At 37.5% G+C, this 5,465-nt stretch overlaps 1 long non-coding RNA gene across 1 annotated transcript in view; it reads left to right on the top strand.

Moving 5' to 3' along the window:
- The first annotated feature begins 293 nt into the window (after window positions 1–293).
- The window catches only part of LOC138362011 (uncharacterized), a 7,053-nt gene continuing 1,881 nt past the window's right edge, over window positions 294–5,465 (top strand). Inside the window, exons 1-2 of the long non-coding RNA XR_011227359.1 lie at window positions 294–377; window positions 3,423–3,529. This is a non-coding gene — a long non-coding RNA (uncharacterized lncRNA). The remainder of the gene's footprint in view (window positions 378–3,422; window positions 3,530–5,465) is intronic.

Genomic DNA, 5,465 nt, shown 5'->3' on the forward strand with positions numbered 1-5,465 from the left:
TTTTCAGGCAATCAACACAACCCTCATGTTGGCTAACCCTCTCTCATGTTGGTCAATAATTTAATTATTTTTTTATGGAGTAATCTTTGCTGTTGAAATGTAGTCTTTTTGAGACTACATTTCAAATGTAGTGTGTGTGGAGGCGTGTATGTTAGGTATTACCTAATATACACGGTGTAATATATCTATCTGTGTGAAATAGATTAAATCCATTTATTTGATATTCAGCTAATAGTTCTGTATTTTCTACATTCATCCATGTTTTGGTAAGTGCAATAATATGTATTGTTTCATTGCAGATTAGAGATTCAAGATAGTTCTAGATTTCCGAAGTACTGAAACGCGCGCCATACAGGCTTGGTGGATCTAGGTGCAAGGTAAAATTATTTACATTTACTTTTGTATTTATGTTTTGTATTTATATGCATATATGCATTTATATGCATTATTCTATAGAATAATAGATCTCGTAATAATTTTGCAAAAATAGTGGCATTTACTATTTTTAAAAGATTATTAAAAAATTTACTGATATGGTGCATTCGGAAGGGCGAAGAGGGAGAACGGCCTGTTGACATAGCTCGGGTGCAGGGGGGGGGGGGTTGTGTAAAAGCCTGGTTTGTGCCTCGGAGAGGCTATGGGATCCAGTAAGTTCAGTAGAACTTCGGTTTCAACCCTTTTACCCTGTTGTAGCTCAGTCGATTAAGGCAGTGTCTGGGATGCTCCCGGACGCAGGTTCGAATCCTCGTCACGGCCCTTGTGGATTTGTTCATTTGATGCATCACGTTATTGTGATCTGTGTGTGTAATTCTTCACTTGCTACAGCAACAGGAATGTGTGTGTATGTATTTGTGTTGTTGAATATGACCGAAAGTGTAAGATTAATGATTCTAACACAAATCGTCTGAATATTTGTTTTTCTTCACTGTCGAGAGTAGTTAAAAAAATTTACTCGAGTTTATTTTCACACTTTATTTATGGTCCTTAAGTCCCTCTCCTTAATGCTGCTGCTGTTTCTCGCATCTTTGCATCGCTTGTATGTTTGGGGGTTTGGCCTCTTGCTATATATTGATTCCATTTGTGTGTGTTTGGGTCTCAGGCCCTCTCGCAATTTCTGTTGAACAAACCCCTTTTCCTAGTTCTGCATCTCTCCTTTGGTACAAATTTTGTTGTGCTTTTATCATATATTTCACAAAACTTGACATACATTTCATTTACTTCATGTCCTATCAGCAAGTGTTTGTCAAATTCTTTAAGGAAAGTTTATCATCCTGATTGCAGATCTCTAGCGATATTATGTCAACTTCTTGTGGATTCGCAATCATTATTTAATTTACCTTTAGGTGTTCTTTCACCAGCACAGCAACACTGTACCTCTCCCAACCAGTTTAAGATAAAAACTAAGTACTAACTAATTAACTCAATGTAACCTACCTTACCCCCAAAATGACAACCCATGTCTTCTATTTTAAACAATGCTGTTTTGTTGACCAAATTGTATTTTTGTTTTTTTCTGCAATGTTTCCCCCCCCCCCACCACTCTACCACCACATTGAGTTTAGTAGCTCTGTGCACGTCAGGTGCTGTTTAATATACAGACCTACTCCTCCATTTGACCTAGTTTCTCTATCACATCTATATCACTTTGTGCTTTAGCCCTGGTGGAGCTTGGTCCACCAGGCTGTTGTTTGGAGTGGCCCGCAGATCCACATACAGTCTGCATATGATATACAGTCTGTTGATCAATTAAACTACAGTAGTTAGTTTTTATCATCCGAATGCACCAATATGTGTTCATTCTTCCCAGATGAAGGAACTAGGTAATATTCATCATCTGAATGCACCATCTGATGCTTTAACACACTCATGATACACGAGAGGTTTAAAAAACTTTTAAAACTTTTAAAACTTTTTGACCTATGTATTTAAAAGCAATTCTAAAGTTAAAAAGTGTAGCATAGGCCCCTCGCAGAATGTTCTTAATATGATCCTCAGGTTATAGTTTTCTATCTAAAACCACCCCTAGATCTCTTTCTTGATCAGAATTCTTTATAGATCTCAGTGGCTCGATCATAGAAACTGCTCTAAATCCTTGTTGGCCTGGATTGTGGAGGTCATTGGTCTCTATAAAACTAGTAATCTGACTCCTGATCACTCTCAAATAATTTTATTATGTGGGATGTTAGTGCAACTGGTCTATAATTCTTTGCCAATGCTTGTGTTGTGTTGTGTTGTTTTGGTAGTGATGTGCAATGTGTTGTTTTGGTAGTGATTCGTCCAGTTCTGGTAGTAGTGCGGTTGTTGTGTAGTGTAGTACTTGTGTGCTTGTTAATGACTTGTATTCCAGTCTTGTGGGTATCTCCTTTCCCCTACGGGCCAACTGCTTTGTTCTTACCTAGCATTTTGCTTTGTTTGGGTATGAATGTTTGTGTGCCGTATATTTTGCAAAATTTGCCATATATCTCATTATTTACTCCTCTGCCTAGCAACAAGTCTGTCTAATTATACTCATTAACTGTTTTTCAAAGTTCCCCATAGTGTCCTTTATTGAAATCGAGTTCATGAACCGTTTCAATGTTCTTATTTTCTTCTAGATTATATCTTAAAGTATATTTAAATGTTATTGTTATTATTGTTATTAAATGTTATTGTGACATTGCATTGCAATTGAGCTATGTTGTTTACCATACCGTTCATTTCGTGAGTATAAGTATAGATGCCACACTTGTGACAGGTAAAACCATGCCTTTTTTGAAAAACAGCACCGTCTGTTGCACGTAAGAGCAACCCACACTATATTATGTTGCGATATTATTTCAATATTTCCGATTGTATTGATAATTTGAATTTTCATAGATTTCAATTTATTTTCATTTCGATTTAATAATTTTGTGTGACATTGCATTGAAATTGAGCTGTGTTGTTTACCATACTGTTCATTTCATGAGTATAGTTTATTTTTTTATTTTTTTCATTTCATTTTTTTAGCTGTTCTTATTTTTCAGTGATGGGAATATCAGATCATTTGATGTTCCCAATTTTCTGATGGAAGCATCAGACCATTATAGAATGCATCGGATGAGGTAGTTTGGAATGGTGGGGAGGACGAGAGGGGGGTATGGTGGGGAAGACGAGGGGACAGAGGAGAGGGTAATGGTGGGGAGGACGAGGGGACTGGGGAGTTGGGGATGGTGGGGACAGGGGAATGCTGGGGAGGACAAAGGGACAGGTGAATGGGAGATGGTGGGGGAGGAAGAAGGACAGGGGAGGGGAAAATGGTAAGGAGGACGATGGGACAGGGAAGTGGGAATAGTGGGGATGATGTGGGGACAGGGAAGTGGGAAGGACGAGAGGACTGTGGAATGGGGAATAGCAAAGTGAATTATAATTATATATATTAATTAATTCTTATAAATTTCCAGAAGCCTGTATCAACACCCACACTAATGCAACTGAAAGAGATGTTGAGACAAGTATTGCTGATATGTTGAAGAACGCCCCAAACAAACTCGGTGGAAACAGATACAAGGTAAAGTTTGCCAATTTGCTGTAGTCTAATTCAATTTCTTTTTAGTAATCTTCGAGAACATTTATGCTATGAATAAGATAAAATAATGTAACTGATTTTGATTTATTTACTATTTATTATTTATTTACCGTTATTAGTATAATAGATCTCGTAATAATTTTGCAAAAATAATGGCATTTACTATTTTAAAAAGCTCGGGTGCAGGGGGGGGGGTTATGTAAAAGCCTGGTTTGTGCCTCGGAGAGGCTATGGGATCCAGTAAGATCGTCCTTCCTTTCCTCCCTAGAATCTGGATGTAGCAGGTGCTCAATTGTCAAAAGTGAAAAATTGGTTTTGTCTTCCGAATGCACCATTTCTGTAAATTTGCTAATAATCTTTTAAAAATAGTAAATGCCATTATTTTTGCAAAATTATTACGAGATCTATTATACTAATAACGGTTTGATAAAATACAGTAGACTGCCTACTGGATAATAGTTCCAGTCCACCTGTAGACAGGGATCTCACATCAGCTTGTATATTATACAAGGATAAGATTTGATAAATTCAGTTATTTGACTGAACACTGGCTCTGTTTAAATCAGAGATTTAAACATACATAGTCTAACCTAGCTCCATAACTAACAGCCATTAGCCATTCATGCACAGCCATCAGCTGGGCCATAGACCGGCAATTTTGCTTTTTTCCCAAGCCGGTCTGTTTTTTTTCGATGCCTCAGTGGCCCATGCACAGGTCCGTTCAAGGGGATTAAATAGCCGTTCTATGGCCCCAGGGTTTGTATTTTATCAAACTCTTATTAGAATAATAGATCTCGTAATAATTTTGCAAAAATAGTGGCATTTACTATTTTAAAAAGCTCGGGTGCAGGGGGGGGGGGGGGTTATGTAAAAGCCTGGTTTGTGCCTCGGAGAGGCTATGGGATCCAGTAAGATCGTCCTTCCTTTCCTCCCTAGAATCTGGATGTAGCAGGTGCTCAATTGTCAAAAGTGAAAAATTGGTTTTGTCTTCCGAATGCACCATTTCTGTAAATTTGCTAATAATCTTTTAAAAATAGTAAATGCCATTATTTTTGCAAAATTATTACGAGATCTATTATACTAATAACGGTTTGATAAAATACAGTAGACTGCCTACTGGATAATAGTTCCAGTCCACCTGTAGACAGGGATCTCACATCAGCTTGTATATTATACAAGGATAAGATTTGATAAATTCAGTTATTTGACTGAACACTGGCTCTGTTTAAATCAGAGATTTAAACATACATAGTCTAACCTAGCTCCATAACTAACAGCCATTAGCCATTAACCATTCATGCACAGCCATCAGCTGGGCCATAGACCGGCAATTTTGCTTTTTTCCCAAGCCGGTCTGTTTTTTTTCGATGCCTCAGTGGCCCATGCACAGGTCCGTTCAAGGGGATTAAATAGCCGTTCTATGGCCCCAGGGTTTGTATTTTATCAAACTCTTATTAGAATAATAGATCTCGTAATAATTTTGCAAAAATAGTGGCATTTACTATTTTAAAAAGCTCGGGTGCAGGGGGGGGGGGGGTTATGTAAAAGCCTGGTTTGTGCCTCGGAGAGGCTATGGGATCCAGTAAGATCGTCCTTCCTTTCCTCCCTAGAATCTGGATGTAGCAGGTGCTCAATTGTCAAAAGTGAAAAATTGGTTTTGTCTTCCGAATGCACCATTTCTGTAAATTTGCTAATAATCTTTTAAAAATAGTAAATGCCATTATTTTTGCAAAATTATTACGAGATCTATTATACTAATAACGGTTTGATAAAATACAGTAGACTGCCTACTGGATAATAGTTCCAGTCCACCTGTAGACAGGGATCTCACATCAGCTTGTATATTATACAAGGATAAGATTTGATAAATTCAGTTATTTGACTGAACACTGGCTCTGTTTAAATCAGAGATTTAAAC

The sequence above is a fragment of the Procambarus clarkii genome, chromosome 8 (assembly GCF_040958095.1).
Source record: "Procambarus clarkii isolate CNS0578487 chromosome 8, FALCON_Pclarkii_2.0, whole genome shotgun sequence".
In the NCBI taxonomy this organism is placed as follows: Eukaryota; Metazoa; Arthropoda; class Malacostraca; order Decapoda; family Cambaridae; genus Procambarus; species Procambarus clarkii.